This window comes from Macaca nemestrina, chromosome 18 (genome assembly GCF_043159975.1).
Source record: "Macaca nemestrina isolate mMacNem1 chromosome 18, mMacNem.hap1, whole genome shotgun sequence".
NCBI lineage: Eukaryota > Metazoa > Chordata > Mammalia > Primates > Cercopithecidae > Macaca > Macaca nemestrina.
Window position 1 is genome coordinate 82,167,620 of NC_092142.1, and position 21,965 is coordinate 82,189,584.

The window sequence follows — 21,965 nt, forward strand, 5'->3', positions numbered from 1 at the left end:
TAACCTTTCACTCTGTTGCTTGTCCTCAGGGACTGTACTGTGTGTTACAGTCTCTCATCTGACTCTCAGGAATAATTTTGAGTAGAGTACTACTGCTAATACACAAATTCACCAACTTTTCTCTGCTGGACCTTGGTGTCATTCTCCCTGAGTGAGTCCCTTTTGCAAGTTATTAATATATGTCATACAGAGCCTGTTTGTCATATTTATTGACCAGACTAAGGAGAGAACATTGTACCCTCTAACCCAGTGGTCGGTGTGCTTGAGCCAGCTCACACCAGCTCTCGTGAGACCACTGTTAATGTCTCTTTCTCACTCTGTCTTCACTGTAGCTTGATGTCAGTCATGGCAGGATTGTCTACACCATGGGAATGGGCAAACACTGTAAACTAAGGATTACCTTACTTCTTCACAGAGCTGGTGGTTAAGTTACAACAGATAACTGCTCCACTACACCTGTCATGTCCTGTGCAGTTAGCAATGATATTAACTTACTCTGCTTGAGGCACTTTGATAAAACTTCACTGATTTATCTCATTTAATCCCAATAACTACTTCATAAGAAAGGTACCATCATTCTATCTGATTTACGGGTAAAGCAAATGGACACTCAGAGAGGTAAGATCTGACACCATGTGTCTGAGAGCAGGTCCATGCCATCTAAGTAGATCTGTACCAGAAACCTGGCTGGGGGTATTTTTCCCCATATAGGGATATCTCTCTCTCTAATTCATGTCCATTCAAAGACAATGCTACTGGTAACTGAGATGGATCAGACTTTGCACGTTTTTCTTTCTTGGAACAAACAGGATTTGGAAGCTTTGACATTGGTGTTAGAGATCATTTACAAAATAAACTGTTCATAAGACAGGTCCAGTTCATAAGACAGGTCTTGTATTAAGACCTGTCTTCTTAATACAAGATCCACATGTGTTAATTGAATTACATTTGAACTTTAAATTCTTTCTCCAAATGTTTGACTAACAATCTCCCCAAAATAGCACTATTGGTAATCAACAAAGTCATTGTTTCATTGCAATAGGAATGTAATAAGAGACAATAGATCCCAAATTAATGAGTTATCCAAGACTTTTAGTTGCAAATCCTTTAGCCAAATGACCATACCCATGGGTGTCAGAGCACCAGTACTTGTTAATTATTGCCATGTTTAAAATAAAATAATTTTGGTCTAGATTAGATTTTTTTTATAAACCTGAAGAAGTATTCAGATTGCCACTATCAGAAAAAAAATCTCATTGATCCAATTAGCACTCAAAAAGTCATTTTCCTCCTTGTTACTTTTTCATTCATTAATTTAATATTCAAAGAACACCTAATTGATGCCAGCCACTGCTCCCAGTGTTGAGAATAGAGGGATGAAGAGAGGCAAGATCTCAGCTTTCACGGTTCACATTCTAGTTAGGGAAGATAGGATAAACAAAGTACCAAATAAAACCAGAATTTGGGGCATGATGAGACCTAGGAAGAAAGGGAAAGGAGGTGATAGCAGAAGTATGCAATCAGAGGCTCTGCTGAAACAGAGCTGACAAGGTGTTTGAGCAGAGAAGCGGGCGTTCATAAGGAACCAGCCATGCAGAGGTGTGCACTGAGACGCACCCTGTCAAGGGAACAGTTTGGAGACTCCAGCAACCTTGGCGTAATCAAAAAATAGAGAGGTGGCCATGGCGGTAGAAGTGAAGCAAGGGAGATAGGATTGATTAGTGAAGAAATCCAAGAGGAAAGCAGGACCCAGACGATACGGAGTCTCAGAGGTTATGCGTTGGGATTTATTCTAAGTGCATACAGGAACCACTGTAGAATTCCAGGCAGGATACAGACTTTCCTATCTGTGCTTAGGAGTCTAAGCTGTACTCTTTCTTTCTTCAAGTGATACGGGACTGACTTAAATTCTTTGTTGCAAAACCAATGACATTGTTATGCAAACATGATGTATTGAACTATATGGAAGTATTTATTTGTTTAAAAATTGGGGGAAGAGACTTGTAAAATATGGTTTATATTCTCTGTGGTTGGGTATAGGTTTTTTTCCTGCCGCTCATTCACCAGCCAACCTTCTCCAATATGGTCAGACATGGCTGACTTTGGAGGATAATGAAAGCAACAACCCAGGAACTTCCTGGTGGAGATGGAACTGTTTCACATCTTGATTGTATCTTAATTGGGAAGTCATGTCATAGATTTGTAAGATATTGCCATTGGGGGAAAATGGGTAAAGGGTATATAGGATCTCTTGGCACTATTTCTTAGTCGGCACTATTTCTTACAACTGTGTGTGACTCAACAATTATCTCAAAATAGAAAGTGTAATGAGAAAAAGCTGTATTTATTTAAGTGTTTTACTAGGTACCAGACATCATGTTAAGTATTTTACATGAATTATCACATGCAATCCTTGCAAGAAACTTGTGAGTTCTGGCTTTGCCCCATTTTAAAGAGAAGGAAACTAAGGCTCTTAGAAATTAAGGGATTTGTACAGTTACCCAGCTGGTAAGTGGTGAGACCAGAATCATTCTAGATGGCCTCTCTCCAAAGCTGAGATCCCCAACCTCACCCCTATGGGACACGTGTCTGTTCTGTCCTCATTCTGGTGGGTCCAATCTGGAGGTGACTGAATCCTGAATGTCAGGAGGCAGCAGGGGGTGGGGCCAATTCTGGAGAAAACGTGTCACCTGTCTCTGCTGCAGGATGGTCTGTGGTCATTGGCGCAGGCCTTTGTTGAAAAGCCAAGCCTCTGACATCTGAATACCTGCACTGAGAAAGGTAGACCTTGTCTTTCCACCTTGGCAATCACAGTCTGATGGCAGGCAGGGGCTTTGTGCCATCAGGCAACCCAAAATCAGGGTACCCTGCAAAGTCACCCAGCAGAGGTAGCAGGGCTGGGTCCACATAGAGGCAGGAAACATTCTTCACACAAAGGGGGCTTCCCTTCACCAAGCTGAACTTTTTAAAAGTTTAATTTATAGCCCCTGAGGGACTACCTCTTTCTAATCCCTACAAAGACCCTTAGAGGTCAGCAGTGTCCTGTATTGACTGACCCCAGGAAGCATTGGATTTTTAAGCTCTAACATTATCCCAGCTTTTACTTCTTTTATATATGTATATCTTTAAGTTACTGTGTTAAGCATGCCTGGAAGCCTCCCTACCCCAAATACATTTTTCTTTTAAGATTTGAGTGGCATTTTTTAGATTCTCTTGATGTGTTTGCTACATCTTTAGGAAAGGATTTATTAGGATGTTATAGTTAATATAATCATGGCCATAACTTCCTAATGAATGCAAATGGGGAAAATAAGATTTTATTAACCAAACATGATTACCTTAAAACCATTATATCTTTCTTGTGCTTATGGAAAACATTTTAGGAGCACACCTGTTCTTAAAGTGAATTCCATTATCGTTCCTTGTGCTAAGAATGGAAGGGGGCTTAGGCTGAGCCAAGTCACATGTTACAAGCAGTTGTATGATGTCACCAAGTGCTGGCCATTGGTGTCTCAGCTACAGTGGGAAGCTCAGCACATGGATTAAGGCCCAACCTTGGGTGAAGGTGATTACCTTCTTAGAAGACACTTGGTGGAGATGTTTTTGACTCTCATGACTAGGGAGGGGTGCGCCTGACTTCTGATGTGTAGGAATGCTGCTCTGTATCCTACAGTTCACAGGACAGCCCGCCCCCCACCCCAGTAAGGAATTAGCCCCAAAAATCCATACCATCAAAGATAGGAGTATGGAGTTAACGTCATGGGACTCCTGAGTCAGAGCAACTTGTTTTCAAATCCCACCTCTGTCCTTGGATAGTTGACCTTAACTAACTTTCTGAACGTCTGTGTTGTCTCTTCTAAAGTGGGTCTGATCATTACACCTAGCTCATAGGGTACTAAGAGAATTGAGGTATTGCTTGCCAAGCCCTTAGCACAGCACCTGGCACAGAGTAAGTACTCAAATAGTGGAGATGGTAATTCTTACTAAGCTGGCGGTTGTATCCTCCTTAAAGTAAAATAACAAGGCAAAGGCTGCAAATCAGCTTCATGTTAAAAGTTGCATTTTTTTGGTATCAAAGTCCTCCAATCTGGATTTATTTTTCTATTTTATGATTCCATAAAAGGCTTGCTATAAGACTGTGGTTTGTTGGGGGGTGAGACTCCCTCTCTGGTGCTGCTAGGGCGGGGTACCGGACAATAGTTGCATCTGCGATGGATTCAACACATTAAACCTCAGAGTGTTGAGTGAGTGTGGCTCTAGAAAACTGCCTCAACTGCCCGGGTTTCTTAGTAATCAGTCATCTTGATCAAAGTAAGAAGCAGCCTGTGTCCAAGGTTAGATCTGTGTGGTCGTGTTGAGAGAACCATGCGTATTCGCCATAAGATACCTGTGCCTTCTGCCATGAAGCAGGTTTGAGAACGTGAAAGCTGGCTGAGCTGAGGGAGTTGGTGAGCTGTCAACCTCAGGGGCTGCTCAGCCCTTCAGGGGGCTTTGCAAGCCCTATTGCCCTCAAGGTGTCATTTTGTTAGAGGTTGACAGAGCAGGCTACTACCCTCCTCCAAATACTCTTAAGATCATGAGAGTTAATACACAGGACATGCTTAGACAGGGGCTGGCACTGTTCTCAGTGTTCCATTAGCTATTATTATCATTATTTTCACTTAGATTTGTCATTATGTACACACAACTGCCTGTGTATATGTGCGGGTACATCCATGTAATAGTATAATTAGGAAAGTGGGGACATTCAGTACTTTCTGGGTATACACATGAACAGACACACAAATATACATAGGACATACAGATGCAATGGGATTTAATGTTGCCAAACTCTTATAGTCATAACCATATGCCCAGAGTCAATCTTGGATAGAGAGCCAGTACCCTGAGGCCAAGAGAATGCCTTGCTCCTGGATCTAGCTGGTATTCCTGAGAATGACAAGACACCACGGTATTCCTTTGACCCAAAGATAGAAACAAGACTGGTAACACTCTGAAGTGTGGGAGCAAGCCAAGCACCCTGGAGTTGGGGGCTTAAATCCAGGCATCAGGTAGTTATGAGTCCTGTGACCCTGTGCAAATTAGCCTCCACCTGGGGACTGGGAACCACAGCGAAGTCACGGAGCTGTTATATGATGCATAAGAAAGCATGTAGCTCACTGCTTAGCATCATGATCATTACTTAAAATGAGCTTCAGGGCTCATGGTGCCAAGGTCCTCTTGGAAGCCTCATGCACAGAGTGTCTTCAGACCTAACACTCAGGAACCTCTTTGAGAAAGTTTTGGATGTTCTTCCTCACCACCAACACTATTAGCAAAATGGATTGTTCACTGGCCATAGTTCTCCTTTTTACTTCAGCCAACAAGGCGCACAGGATCAAATGTGTGGTTCCACCATAATGACTCTATGGAAGGGATCCCCTGTCTCCAGGGGCATGATCATGATGCTAAGCAGTGAGCTACATGCCGTCTCCATTTCCTCCTGCTTTTCTTTTTTCTCTGATCCTTGTTTTTATCTCCTTGTACTTCTGCCTTATTGTGCTTAGTTGTGCAAGCCACCGCAAATCCAGTATGGATTGATGTGGGGTATAAATAAATTTTTAAAAACTCGAACCTTGAATCTGTTCAATAATTCTCCAGGATTTTGCTTAGCTTTACTGTGCTGCTTCCAATTTGAGACTCCCTAGCTTTGCCTATTGGCTGACTGTAACCATAAAGATAACTGATTTCTGTACCAAGTCTAATAAGATCAATTAAATTCCTTGTAAAAATGTCCCTAGTAGGGGAAATGCTAGATGAGATGCTAAAACTCATCTGTCCAAAAACAAGAGACCAGCTCTTTCTTGGATTTTTTCTTTCTTTCTTTTACTTCTTTTCAGCTGATCAGTGCTCCTCATGCATTTCGAAGCTTCTTTGCCCAAGGTGTCTGTGACAGATGGCTCGTGAAGCAGCAGAAATGCACAAAACCTCTGCTATTATTTTTAATAAAAAACCGACTTTAGAAGAAATTGACTATTGAAAAGGCTGAGAATTCAGTCCTTGAAACAACTGTGCCGAGTCTGGGCACATTATGACTTCCCCAGCATGGACTATGTGGCCATGATGGTTGGCTTGGCAATTAAAAAGAGAAGTGGAGAGATACCCCAAACTGCCAGGCCTCCTGCCCCATCCTCCAGGTTTGAACTACAGCTGGTTGCAAGGAAAGTCTTTGTGTTTGCATTAGAAAATTAGGAATGCATGCAGAAAATGGCTTTCTCACAGATAAAAGACTGTTAAGTCTCTTAAATGCTGGAAAATGTCTTCATGAGCATATTCAGTGATTTGGCACTTACTCCACATGAGAACGTCCCTGCCGTGATGCCCAGTCAAGAATGGGCTACGTGTCCTGCAGACTTGATTACCTCCCTGCTCCAGCTTGGCTCTTTCTACGAGGGCTGTGCTGGCCCAAACATCAACATCTCATTTAACTTTTGAAAATCGTCCTCTCGGCATCTAGACCCATTGTTTTCCTGGCCCAATAGGATAAATATGGAATTCTAGGATGACTTTTGTTATGCTCTTTTCAATATTGGTAATAAAGTGGCACTAAGGTATGGATAGGACTAGGTTCAAATCCCAACTCTGCCTTTTCCTGATTGAGCAAGCTGAGTAACTCTACTGTCTCCTCATTTGCAAAATAAGGGTATGGGCTCTTAATTCCTAAGGTGGTTCTGAAGATTCCATTAGACAATGTCAGTAAAATACTTAGCACTGAGCTTGACACATAGTAGGCATAGAAAAGGAGGAGCTGGCAGCTTGGTTATGGGCAAACCTAAGGATTTGATGCAGACCCAACTTCCTAGGGCCGCTGAGGATTAAATAGATATATATAAATTAGTTCAATAAAAGTGATTATTTTTTTCTTGAGACAGGGTCTCATTTGGTTGCCCAGGATGAAGTACAGGGGCACCATCTTTGCTCACTGCAGCCTTGACTTCCTGGGCTCAAGTGAGCCTCCCACATTAGCCTTCCAAGTAGTTGGGACTACAGGTGTGTGCCACCAAGACCAGCTAATTTTGTACTTTCTGTAGAGATGGGGCTTTGCCATGTTGCCCAGGCTGGTCTGAATCTCCTGAGCTCAAGCAATCTGCCCACCTCGGCCTCCCAAAGTGCTGGGATTACAAGCATGTACCACTATACTTGGCCCATAAGTGATTTTTTAAAAAATAAGTAAATATTTACAAGAAATTAATTCTCTGAGATCATCAGGACCGAACCTTGTCTTCATTTTAAGTACTGTCAACTCAGAGTTCTAATAAGGCTACAAGGGCATTAGAGATGCTCTTTCAAAATATTAAGAGAAAAAATTTCCTAGACACCTCCAGTGAAAAGGATATGTTCCCTGACCTGAAGAAGTTCCCAGTTCCTCCCAAGTCCCTCAGATACCTATAGCTTGGCCCTGCCCTTAGGAAGCTATGGTGGCCCGTGTTAGACTTCATGCTCCCTGGCTTTCCCTCTCTCCTACAAATATTAATATTTGTTGCTCACCTGCTATATCTTAGGGCCTGTTGTGAGGAGGGCAGGCAAAGCTCATTGCCCTTCAGACTTGTTACCCGGCAAGAAAGCAAACATGGAACAAGTAATGATAAGTAATGACTAATTTTGAAAGAACCATACAGGCACCTAGGAATACAGAAAGGGATTTCCTCCCTGAACTGGGGGAGGAGGAAGATTTCTTTGAAGAAGTAGCATTCGAGCCTACTTCCTTGAGGGTGAGTAGGAGAAAAGACAGTGGGGCTTCATGGGCAAAGAGACAGAATATACATAGGCGAAGAGGAGAGAAAGCGATGGTGAGCTTGAAAGGTTCAAAGAAGCTCAGACAGCTGCAACTCAGGTAGAATTCATCTGTATTTTTTTTTTTCTTTTACTAAAAGTAGGATGACAGAATAAGAAATTTATATAAGGAGCATTCAAGCAGACCCCAAAGGCCAAGGTTCAGGGATGAGGTTTCCTCTTTCCTCTCCCCTCAGCTTTTAGGTTTCACGCTTTGTCCCATCTGTCTTCGTTCCCTGATGTAGAAAGTTTACAAAAGAAAATGTCTCAGGGAAGGGTTCCTCCATGAATCTGTTAGGAAGACAAACTCCAGTGAGGCTGCATACCAGCAGCACTAATCATTTTATTTTATTTGTGGCTTAGTATTGTGTGGCGTATACGTACCACTTTTTCTTTATCCAGTCTGCCATTGATGGGCATTTAAGTTGAATCCATGTCTTTGCTATTGTGAATAGTGCTGCAATGAACATACATGTGCATGTGTCTTTATAATAGAAGGATTTATATTCCTTTGGGTATAAACCCAGTAATGGGATTGCTGGGTTGAATGGTATTTCTGTTTTGAGGTCTTTGAGGAATCGCCATACTATTTTCCACAATGGTCAAACTAATTTACACTTCCACCAACAATGTATAAGCAGTCCTTTTTCTCTAACACCTCACCAGCATCTGTTATTTTTTGACTTTTTAACAATAGTCATTCTAACTGGTGTGAGATGGTATCTCATTGTGGTATTGGTTTGCATTTCTCTAATGACACTGATCATTTTGAAGAATTGATTCTTGCATACTCTTGGTTAAATACATAAAGTGATAAATTAAACTGAGTCTTTATAACCAAGTATAAATTAGTGGTTATTTGGGGGCTATTTTTTATTTACACAATGACATATACTAGTCACATTCATTTAAGATGAGTGAAGAAATTGATTTAACTGGAAAGCATAGCTCTACAGAGGCACAGCCAAAGTCTGGCTATATAAAAACATTTCTACCACTAATATTTTCAGGTGAATGAGCCAACAAAAGGTATATTGTATGTGAAATTGCAGCACCCTGTTGAAAATGGCCTGCTTTAACAGTCCTGGTTCCTGCTTATTAAGATACACCTTCTTAATGTGTGCAATAAAAATTAGACTCAAAGATATCTAGTGATGTTTAGCCAGCTTCAGTGACTGGACTAGAAAAAAATAGATATGCTAGTTAAAACTTAAGTGCTGAAAATACCGTTACTGATGATGATCAAGAAGAGAGGAAGGCAGTCTGTGAAAGACTTGGTACACAGTGTTCTGTCTGATATGTGGCTGTTTGGCATTGAGTGTGCACTGCGGACCATTGGCACGTTTCAGAGGTAGCCAACACATAGGTGCCAGGGACAATTAACAGAGACATGGTGGCAAACCCATTAATGCAAGAAGAGAATCTGCCATTCAGGGACATTAATTTAACATGACACCAGCAGGGGTGTTTGTGTGTGCGCACTGTGGTGTCAGACATTCTGCTCTAATTGAGTTAATTAAAAGTTAATGGCACAGAGCACATAAATGACAGGCACGTGACCAGTCCTTATACTCTCATTTGAATAAATCTTTTGCTCACCATCAAATTCCACTTCTGAAGGATTCATTCCACATCACTGCCTCTCCTTCTCCCTTTGAAGAGGGTGAGTGCTGTTCCATTTGATATATAAACAAAAGGAATTGGAAAAGATAAAAGGAGGATTGTGTGCTATGTCATAAATATCACCCATCATCACCAGCCTTGTACTTAAGCTTCTTGCTGAGAAGGGGGAGAATGTGTCGTCCTAGCCAGGGCTGTGGTAGGATGTGGGGAGAGCAGGGTGCCTCCTGCTGCTCATGGTGTATGAGAGGTCGGCTGAAGGGGACAGTGGCTAAGAGGATGAGTTTGAAGTAAGATTGACACAAACCTTATAGATGAGAAAGCTGCTTTGCTCTCTGAGCTTCAGTTTCTCATATGTGAAATGGAGCTAATGAGAATCTGGTATTCACGTCACTGAATGCTTCTCAGGATGAAATGGGAGAAACCTCTAAAACACTTGGCACAATGTTGGGCACACAGCAAGTCTTCCATAAAGGTTAGATGGTGCTGATTGGAGAGTCTGTCTTCTGAGCATGGGAAGAACAGCCCCTCAGGTATGGCTCTACCCCCCTCCCTTTCTCAGCATCCTTGTTTGGGTGGCCAGTGGAGTTCTGGATGTTCATTTGTAAGTGTTGGTTTGGTTGATTACATTATGTTACAAATGCATGCAAAAAAAAAAAAAAAAGAAATGTGCAATATGGTACTTTATACAGATTATACGCGGAGAAACACTTGGAAGTCATTCACTTAAGACAAAGGCAATAGAAGAGTTCTCAGTCTTGAATTTTGACTGAGGAAACTCACTTCAGTTTGCTTAAAACTTAATGCTGAGCCTTCTAGCCCTGAGGCAAAGAGGTATCCATGACAGCTTACCTACCTCTCATGTTTCCAGCACCATGAACCATAGCACCTGTTCAAGTGAAAGAAGCAAACTTTTTGGGGGGCCTAAAATCATAGGAGAATTTCAGACTGGTCATCATGCAACCAAATGAACATCATTCTTGAGTGATTCTAACAATTGAAAGAGGAGAAAAAATGCTTCTTACATGGCGCTTTTCTTGGCACAGTTTTTGGTAACAGTCAAAGATGAGCACTTTCAAACTTTTTGGCAGGGTCTCACGATACAAAATAGCTTTTATTTCATAACCACGTACCCCCAATACACACACACACACACACACACACACACACACACACACGCAAAACAAATTTTACAAATAATACTTAGTCTATATGATGCTTTCTAGTTTCTCTTCTACTCTCCCTTGTTACTTAAAATACTGGTCATGACCTATAAATTGATTTCATGATCTAAAAATGAATTGTGACACCCGGTTTAAAAAATGCTGATCCAAGATGTTAGGTAAGAACATATTTCTGCAAAAGTACTTAAATGTAGGGACAGGAATGAGTGGGGCTTAGGTGTCCAGTGTTCTGGGAAGAATTAAATTTTTTATTAGTATCTATTTCTCATATTTCTCCCCAGCAGAGTCAGTTCTGCATGGCCCAGCATCCTACCAAGGGGAGCCTGTGGGAACAGGACACTTGGTTGCTTTTAAGCTCAGTCTTTCAGGGAGAGCTTGAGCAACTCTGTGCATCTGAATCACATAGAATCCCAGCAGGTCTGGGAGGGACTGAGGTTCTGCTCCCAGGTGATGCTGATACTGCTGCTTCTCAAAGTGTGCTGGGCTATACACTGAACAGCAAAGGAAGAGAAAAATGCAAAGTTGAAACCTTGTGTTTCCTTGCCTCCACCCACAGCCCCATCCAGCAATGCCTCCTTTCTCCTTCAAGGGCATCTTGTTGTCTCATCACTCACTCTTAGAGACTGATTATGTCATTTAGGAAGCCTTTGATGAAATGTTTAAAAGCCACTTGGATGAACTTAAAAATTAGCAAAGGATATATTTGAAAGGCATGCACATCTCCTAGAACTTACAGTGAAATGGATGTACCAGGCCTTGGGGGGCCACGAAGCGGAGGAGCTCTGGGCTTTGGTAGCAGGAACTGGTGGAGAATCCTTTTAGGTGAGGCCATTGGACTGAACCAGCACCACAGGTCCTTTGGCCCTTGCAGTAGACACTCAAATTTCAGGGAGAGGATTTAAGAGGCCCCTTGGGTCACAGGTCCACTCCTCAGCCAAGGAGAACAGGGCATCTTGACTGACCCACCAAGACTTTGTTATGACATAGTGATCACGATTCAGTTTCCATCCAAGGGGGTGTGCATGCTGGGTGGGCAGATACAGTAACTGCACACTGGGTTGCTGAAACCTAAGTGGCCTTGAGAGGAAGAAAAGTGCTTTTGTCAAACACCAACTCTGTGGCAAGCACATTACAGATACGTTAACTTCATCCCCTCAGTAAGCCAGCCGTTCTCAATTGGGGATGACTTTACCCTTCAGGGGACAGTTGGCAATGTCTGGATGAATTTTTGGTTGTCACAGCTGGGTTGGGGGTGCTCCTGGCATCTAGTAGGTCGAGACCAGGGATGTGACTCAACATCCTGCAATGCCCAGGACAGCCCCCACGACAAAGAAATTATCCAGTACAAATGTCACTAGTACCAAAGCTGAGAAGCCCTGCAATAAATTTGCATGATAGTGATGGGATGGTTTTCCTTATTTTCCTCTTTTTTTTTTTTTTTTGGATGACAGGAAATAGATAACAGTCCCAAGATCAGAAAGCTAATAAGTGGCAGAGCTTGGACCCAGATCTGTGGGGTACCAGCACACCCTGCCTTCTTGCTGTGCCTCTCAATACTGGTCTCTTGCGCCTGCCTGCCAAGGAATAGAGGCAGTGGGACGAGGCACTCAAAGAGTCTTATGAGCCTGATAACAAACGTGTGAATTCCCTCCCTTTGCTGATCAGATTTGTTCTGTTCCATTCCGGAGTCACTGCAAACTACCAGGTTTTAATTCAACCGTAAGCTGTGGGAAGGCTTCATGTCTGAGGTTACCTGGTGCAGCTGTCTTCATGCTGGCACAGTGAGAAGTTACCAAATGATTAATAGCCACGGAGTTTCCCAAAACATCCAGGTGGAAGACATACAACCGGCTTATTCTCTTTTAATATTCCATCATATAAATTGAATATAACAGGGTAACAGCAGGCACCCCTGGAGACCTGGGCATGAGGTTTAGCTTCATGCAACCCCCTCTAAGTATAATTTCCCCAGACCACATGGTGGGTAATGGGCCTCTGTGTCTCTGATTTGCTCATAGGGGGAGGACATTAAGCCTGCACGGCTGTGGTGTAATCAGATGTGTAGGGAGACTCTGAGAGCCAGAGGTATCTGTTTTCCATGCTGTCTCACCTGAAATGCTTGTCAATAAAAGTAGACTTGTGGGAGACATTTTGTCTGAAAAGAAGAAATTTCACTTTCTTTCAAATATTGTATGGTCCAGGTGAAGTGCCTAGGGTTTTTCTAATTATAACACGAGCCATTGGGAAGTATGAACATATTTTGTACATTAAAAGACCTGGATTTTGCTGGAGACCCTAGAGAATGTTCTCATTGGAGTCCCCCTCCTTTACCTTGGAAAGAACTGTCTGAATTTGAAAAGAAATCTGAAGCAGGAAAAACATATAAAGAAATATGAAAAAATTGTATAACTTTCAAGTGAAAGGATTTCCTTAAAAATTCATGAGATGGGTTATAATAAATGCACTAGAATAACTTGTAACAAAAATATCAACAGTTTCTCTTTGGCAGATGTTCCTCAAATATTTGGGGTGGTTTCAATGGTTTTAAAAGCTTTCTCCCAACGCTTTTATGTTGCCTATTTGGACCACCGATTGAGTAAGAATTTGGCTAATTAGTGTAAATTCATTAGGCTTTAGCATAATTATATTTCAAACCAACCAGCTAAATTGATATGATGTTGTTTGTCCTGAGAATGACTAAATGACTGATAGGAAATGGGATATATTCTTTGAAACTCGATATTCTTAGAGCTTGGCAAACCGTCTGGTACTCAAATACATTTTGTTATTTGAATGAAGACGTATTAGCTATGGATATAAACAAGGAGAGAGAGATGGATGGGCTGAGTGTGATTATGCCAGAAAAACAGGAGTCGAGCTCTTCACAAGACCTAGCAGTCATTTTTAGGGATCAAGTGATACAGGTGTTTTATAAGTTCTCAGATGGGAAACAATTACCGAAAGCAACTATTCCAGCTTTTTGTACAAAACATCGTTTGGCTTAGTTGGTTGTCTGCTTTCTCCTCAAACATTCAGAACATTTCCAGGATCAGTGAATATATAACGGGGAGGTTTCATTTTCAGAAAATCATGCTGATAGTGTTGTACTGAACTCATATCTGCCTTTTAGGAAATGCCCATTTCCTCCTGGTTCTTCCTCTTGAGATATGCAGGGATCTACCAACCATGTCACAGAATGGAGCTCAGATCATTAAGGACAGATTCCTTGACTTGATTCATAGGAATGGTCTTGACTCCTCCTTAACCGCTGTCCACTGGATGGTTTGATACCAAAAAAAAAAAAAAATTGAAATATGATCTTTGGGATGTGGCTTGGCCAGTGTAGAGAATTAAAACCATTACCCCTGCCACTTCTGTTGATGAGGCTTTTGACTGGCTTCCTCTGTTCTGTCATCCAGGTTCTCAAACCTCATAGCGAATGGGGCAGGCAGGGAGAGTGGTAGAGGCAGCAGGCTGCTGCCACGACCTCAATCCCAGCCACATAAGTCAGCTTCACCATTTTCTTGCCCAGGTGAACTACAGGTTGATGACTAGAGACACTGCGAACATCCCAGTACTTGCTATTGAGGCTGAATTTTTAAAAAACAATGGTAGCAAAAACACCCCAGTCTTTCATACAGAGGCTCAACTTAACACTTCAGTAAATTTTTTTTCTTATGTCAAGATCCCAAAGTTCCTAGACCTTTCTCTAAGTTTGCAAGGTAGAACTACCCAACCTATTGTGGCTCTAAGTCCAATTTCTATTTTTTATTAGCATATGATTTTCTTAACATACTGCCATTATCGTAAGTTGGAGACCACATTTTCAAGGCAACTGAAATGAATCAAGGCTAGATAGCAGACAGAGTATAAATTTCTGCTGCCCAACCCTGAATACATTTTTTTTTCATCTAGTATGATGCTCTCCTGATAAATACCACCTGTTCAATGGGAATTTAAGACAGGTTGTCATTTTAGCAGTCAAACTTTCTGTTGGATCACACCAAGTTTATGGTCAGCTTGAACTCTCAAATCTTTGTTTATGAATTTTTATCAGTCTCTGACTCTTCCAACTTGGTTTGGTCAATTGCTTTTTGAAAGAAAACTTTATATTTAACTTCATCAATAACATGTATAAGTACATATACTTATATATGTATATATACATTGTATATATGTATAGTATTTGTGTATACATACATCGTGTGTGTGTGTGTGTGTGTGTGTATATGCCCTTTAAGACTAATACAATGACTATTAAGGTTATTTTTGATTGAATAAATATATGTAATTAATATGAAACATATTTATGGCTTGCAGCTTACCCTTCTAACTACCCCTAATTTCTAATTCCTAAAGACAACACCCCTCTAAACTCCTTTGTCTGTTTTTTTTTTTCTGGCATTTATGTATGCATTTCTCAATACATTATTATACTATCATCACATGATTATAATTTTCATTTATAAACATTTATTTCTCCCATTAAAACTAAAGATATGGCTCTCAAACTGTGCACACATTTTATTATCCCTTTATAGTCTAGGTTTATGTTATTGTGGCTATGAGAATTTGCTGTAAATAATTATATGAAATAGTACTCTGATAGAATTTTATCATGTATCATTTTGTTTTTCCTGGTGTTAATAATTATTTCTTCGTTTGTTTAGTGTTCTATGTATTTTTTATTAAATCCTATGCCAAACATTCCAACAGAGCTGTGAGACTCTAGTCAATGTCTTTAAATGTCTCAAGTCATCATTTCTTTGCTTTTGTTTTCTTGGAATTTGTTTTTCTTGGAATTCTCTGTATTTCTGCTCTAGTTTCTTCCTCTAAACCTGCTTTTCAGCCATTACCCTGGCTGGCCATCAAACTGGGAACTCTCTTTGCCTCTGTCCTGTGTTGAGTCTCCTCTTTCCCAAATCCTTTCTCTTTTTCCTTCCTGGTCAACCTCTGGATTATGTATGTATTTTGCATACCTGAAAATTCCTTTTCTACCTTTGGACTTGCAAGTTTGGCTGGATATGGAACTCTGAGTTGAATATATTTTTCAATAGGTGATTAACTTGGTAGATTCATTATCTAATTTTCTTTCAACTCCTTTTTACATATCTGTCTTCTCTTAAAATTACTTCGTATATTTCCTCAACTTTATCTTATGACCACTCTGTTGTATTATTGTTTAATCTTTGCCATCATAATTTCAATTTTAATGGCTTTTTCTTGTTCTCTCGATGTTCATTTTTATAGTAATCTTTATTTTGTGAGTACAGTATCCCCTCTTTATCGCTTCAAGAATATTATTTACAGATGTTTGGGTTTTAAAGCTTTACCTGTTTTCTGTTGCTTCTAAAATTTTGCCTTTTTTTTTTTTTTTTTTTTTTGTCTGTGTCATGTTAGAAGGGTTGTTCATATTCTTTGTGAATCTTTGCTGCCATCGTCCTCTGAGTGAAGTGTTAAAGGCTCTTTAGGAGTTTCACATGGACGTGCGTGGAAACTGATGAGCCTTAAAATGGATGATGGAGTTGGGACTCCACCATTAGTATCTGTAGTTATTTTCAGTTTTTTGTTTGTTTTTGTTTTTGAGACGGAGTCTTGCTCTGTCACCCCAGCTAGAGTGCAGTAGTGCAGTCTTGGCTCACTGCACCCTCTGCCTCCCAGGTTCAAGCGATTCTCCTGCCTAAGCATCCCAAGTAGCTGAGATTACAGGTGCCCACCAACACACCCAGCGAATTTTTGTGTTTTTAGTAGAGACGGGGTTTTCACCATCTTGACCAGGCTGGTCTCAAACTCCTGACCTCAGGTGATCCGCCCACCTCACCCTCCCAAAGTGCTGGAATTGCAGGCATGGGCCACCATGCCTGGCCCATCTGTGATTATTTTCTCTTGGGACAGTGAGTTCTCTGGAGGAGACATCTCTAATCTCCTATGTAGGGAGATCAAGCCTATCTCCCAGCATTCTGAAAGTGGACAGGGGCATGTGTCTCAGCACTCAATAGGTAGACTCGCCTCCCATCACTTTTTGTGCAGCTCCTCTCTCCTAGGGTACTAAAGTTGAGACCCTCTTTGGTTCACCTCTTTCAGAGAATGAATGTCTTGTCTCTGACTTGGTGGCAGAGGGGCAGTTGTGGGTTGCGGGAAAGGATACGAGGGTCGAACAGCCACAGATACCTGTTTTTAAACAGCCCTTCAGTTTCAGCCCACCTCACCCTTCAGCCTTCAGAGTTACCTGGTATTTTCAATCCCTAGTTTTTTTCAGGGTTCTGCAGGAGAAATCCACTGCTTTGTTATCAGATTCTCTATCTTCTCTCCCTCATTGGATCTTTAGCTTGATGTTTTCTGTTCTGCTAAGTCAATTATTCCTTGTTCTATTGTACTCTGTATTCCAAAATTGTGTGGATATCTTTCTTCCACTGCTGACCCATTTCCCATTGTTTTTGTTGCTATGGATTTATTTATTTTTATTCCTGAAATATTATTTTGGTAGAATTTCAGGGTGAAACAGAGATAAATGTGAATCAATTGGCCATGTTTAACTTGGTCACATATAGAGATTTTAAAACAGATTTTATAAGTTGCTTTATATATTTTATTTTTTTCTATTCAATTATGTTCAAAAAATATTTATAGATGCCTATTAAATATACCCCAGGCACTGCCTGGGTACTGGAGGTGCAACAGGGAATAAAACAGACAAAACACCTATTTTTACAAGTTTTTAGGCTACTGTATTGTGTCTTTAACCTTAGAGGATAATGTTTTTAATTTTTTCTCTATTTTTACTTACCCTGTTTTTTAAGTCTTATTAACAGAGGAAGATCTAAACTCTGAAACTAGAGATCTTGTATCAAAGTAGCATTCTCTCAGGTTGTTAAAAAGAAAAAAAAATCAGTTAACAAAGGTGTAAGTGGCTAGCAAGAGTGAGAATTTAGCTGATGTCTAGTGTTCTAACTGCCTATGCAGTGGTAAGAATATAGTGTATGTACTGCCCATACTGGGCACTTCACAAACCTCATCTTCATCTTTAAAACAATGCATGATTGCAAATAGCATACCCGTTTTTCAGATGAGACGACAGAGGCTCAGAGAAGTCAATCAACTACTGCTAAGGTTACACAGCTAGCAACAATTCATATATCTCAGACTCAGAAGACAGTGCCATTAACTCTCACACACATACTTATATTTCCGTTGCCATTTGTGCGGGAAATCAATACCATTAGTACCCAAGACCAAAGGTTTCATTGGATTTAAGCACTGACATGAGGCTAAGACCATAGCTCCTTCCATGGATATATGGTCCAGTTTAATTTATATAAATTCTACCCTAAGGAGGGGGAAATGTTAACTGAAATTGTAGTCATTGTTAAAATTGAATTCATCACTTAATGGCAATTTCATATTTTCATTATAACATCTGTGTCCAAGACAGTGTGTTCATTGCTGTATTCCTCAGAAAGTCTTATCAGGAACCCACTCCCACTGTAACTAACACAGATAGTCTTCTGCTGGTATCATCTCCCCTCTTCACACTGCAGGGAATACCCCAAAAGTGGAAAAGATGTAGACTTTGCCCTTTACTAACTCTTCAGGCAAAGAAGTCTAAATAAGGAAAAGCGTTGAGCCAGCATCTCCCATATGGATGTTAAGGTTCCCAGCACCACAAACATCACGATCTGTGGCTGTCTTTTACCTCATTCATAGAGGTTTATGAGGTACACTTTCTTCTGGAACCCTCTCTTATCCCCACCTCTCAGGGCTTCTTGGTGAAGTCCACACTCTTCACTCACCATTCCTGGTCTCAAGTCGGGATGTCTCGTCCTAACCCTCGATAACCCACTGGCACTTCTACCTCTCAACTGAGCCCTCAGTCTATTTTCTTTTTTCTATTCATGCTCTGAATGCAAAGGACAGGAGTTATGATTGTTGTTGCCCCAGATCTCATCATCTACTTAGACATCTTCATCTGTCGTTATTCTCAGCCTTGTTTTTTTTTTTTTTTTTTTTTCTCACTGTTAAGAATTTGTTAGGGAGGAGCTGGTGAAATCCTGAAGTGCAGGAGAGACTTGCACGCTGCATTATTTGCTGAAACAGAATGCCTTCATAAGCAAGTACCAGAAAACCCCAACCCAACTGTTGTAAACAAAGAGGAAAATGTATCATTTCACAAAACACAAAGGCTGAAGGTGCAGGGAAGCTCCAGGGATGGTTCATTTACCGCCTCCCCAGCATCAAGGATTGGGTTCTCTCCCTCTTGCGTTATCATTCAGAGCCGGCTGGATTATCCCTAGGCTAATTCACTCCATGTATGGAGAATAGCTGCACAGCTACCAATGTCCCAGGCAGGCACATCGGCTTGTAGGAGAAAAAGAGAGCAGCTCTCCCTTTCTGTCTCTGCAATGGTTTAAATGCCCTCTCTAAAACTCATGTTGAAATTCAATTGCATTGTGATGATATTAAGAGGTGAGACCTCTAAAAGTTGATTAGGTCATGGGGGCTCCGCCCTCATGAATAGATGAATGCTGTTATCTCAGGAGAGTGTTAGTTACAGCAGGGTGGACTCCTGATAAAAGGTTGAGTTCGGTCCCCTTCCTCTTGCAAGCTCACTCATCATGTGATGCCTTTCACGACATTATGACAGGGCAAGGAGGCCTCGTCAGATGTGGCCCCTCAATCTTGGACTTCCCACCCTCCAGGACCATGAGCCAAATGATTTTTTTTTTCATTATAAATGACCCAGTCTGAGATATTCTGTTGCAATAACATAAAGTGAACTAAGACATCTTTTATCACCACCTTCCCAGAAGTTCCCATGCCCCACACGTGTGCCCTCATGCCTCATTGGCCAGACCAAGTGAAGTGTTTGTCAGTCACAGGGGAGGGAAATGAGATGACCACGAACGGCAAATCAATCAAGCTTTACTCGTTTAGAGAAGTTTAGAGGAGGATACCTTCTTTGGCCACGTGACTGGGAAATGGTGGACACTGACATACACAGATATATACGGACACACATGTGCCTGTGTGCACCACTGACACATGGATATTAACTCAGTGATAGGACGAGAGTAAACCCCTGATCATATTAATTGGCATAAGTGCAGACATTAAAAATAACTACACTGCAGTTTGGCTTTAGAACAGTGATGTATGTGTACCCATACTCACGTTGTGTATCACCTTCACAATATGTAGGAGAGGAAGTTCCATGGAAGTATGAACAGAAGATCAACTGGACAGTTATGCTACTGATGAGCTGCGTGCAGCCTGATGGATCTGGCACATCTTTAGGCCTTTTTGCAGAAATGCTGCTGCTGCCAGTTGGCTCAAGCATTTCAGGGCAGGTGCCACAGCTGTTACTACAGTTACCACATTTTTTCCAAACCAGCAGTCAGCATACACAATCGGATAGGTATTTCTTTCCAATTTGTGAATTAATTGATGTGATATGAGTTATAGAAGTTCATGTCAGGTCATGTTTAACGATACATAAATTACATGTTGTAGACAAAGTCTACATTTCTACGTTTTTTGACAGCACAAGTGACATGAAGTGAAATGCAAATGTCAATGGGTGTCGCATCCTGGTCTCAATAGTTTTAGTGCAGACATTCTTCCTACATGAAAATGTTGTGAAAATTTGAATTGATCATAATGTGATTGATGTTGAGAAACAGGATTTATATAGTCCATGAACTACTATTGGGTATAACCACATGAAGCTGGGCACAGGTTCCTAAGGAGTGAGTATCTGAGGACACCACAGAGAGGCCAGAGCTGCTCTGCTCACCTACCCGGTTCTTAGATTCTACCTGGCGTTCTTTAGCTCTCTGTTGTTAAAGGTAAACTCCGCCACAAGCCAGACTGCAAGGTCAAGAACAGAGCAGAGAGATGGGAAGGTTGTCAAAGAAGCAAGAAGGTGCTTTTATTTCCTTCTGACCAGGCAACTTACTCAGGCTTAGCTTCAGCAATCGACTACATCTGTAAAGATGCCTTTACTCTTGATGTTTTAAACAGAAAAACAATGACTTCACAATCTAGAACTCTCTAGAACCTCCTTTGCTATTACAAAAGCAGTTGCTTTTCTCTCCTAGTTTTTGGAAATGTGAGGCTTCTTAGAAATTCAAATATTGTGTCATAACCTAAAATAGTTTGCATAACTGCAGAGAACTCAATGGATGATGTGTTGCATCTTATGAGTCCCCTCCCTGGGACTCCTGGAGAGACCTCAAGAGCAGGGCAGATCGTATCACCACAGCTTTGTATTGTAAAACTTCATTAAATATATTATGCAATGCGTTACTGCTGTATGCATCATAAATAGACACACCATCCTTCATGTCTTAAATATTAATTATCTAAATTATGCCACGTCATCTATTTGGACCTAGGGATATGAAGATGTAAAGATGCAGTCTGTTGGCAGAATAAAATTCCTAAACAGATACTAGAATAGTGTGGGAGATGTTCCCGGAAAGTACAGAGTGCCATGGGAACTCAGAGAACAGATTCCCAGCCCAGTAAGAATTCTTAGATCACTCCACCCCAAAAGAGTAATGAGGGTTATGTTGTCCTTAGTGGGAGGTGGTAGTTGTGGATTAGGTCTTATCATTTCACACACTGATCATCTCTGCCCAGCACCCTGAATGAATGCTCCATGATCTCATCATCTTTATCCTCTGGCCACTTTCCCTTCTCCTAGCCTTGCTCTTCACCACGTAGTCCTAGACGTATTGACAGCTCACCGTCCAGAGGAGGATTGGTCCACTGGAGAACCGTTAATCCGTTCTGCACTTTGGGGATGATCTCATCTGATTTGTCTGTCCTGCTTCCTTAAACCTCCTAAAATGCATTTCTATGCTAAGTTAAACAGAATTGATTGAGGCTAGATTTACTGAGTCCTTTGAAATGGTTCTATTATTTTGAATGCAAGAAAATAATGTACTACACCTCCTGAGAAATATATCTTCTGCAACATTTTCATTAATCTCTTTATTAAACATAACTGGTTTCTCTTTGGAAATTAATTACTGAAGTAGTATTGAGAATTTTAATTTCCACAATATACCAGCAAGAGATACTGCTGTTTCTTTATACACTGTTACACAGCAGGGCAATAATCTATTGAAATAAGCCCAAAAAGGGGGCAGCTTGTAATTAAAACAGTATAACACGAGTGTTTGATGACTCTCTTAGTGCTGAAATGGCCCTGTCATGCTGTGTTTGGGTGGAATAAAATGTATATTTAGGAAACAGCTCTGTATGGAGAGGTCGACAGACTCAGGTTTTACAGTTTGGGATGTGGCTGTGTTTCACTGCAATAATATGCCTGCGGAAACATGGTTTGTT

The 21,965-nt window shown here is 41.0% G+C and overlaps 1 protein-coding gene across 2 annotated transcripts in view; it reads left to right on the plus strand.

Annotated features, from left to right (window-relative positions):
- LOC105496758 (cadherin 13) overlaps window positions 1-21,965 on the plus strand; it is a 1,175,273-nt gene that overhangs the window by 619,018 nt on the left and 534,290 nt on the right. The window lies entirely within an intron of this gene.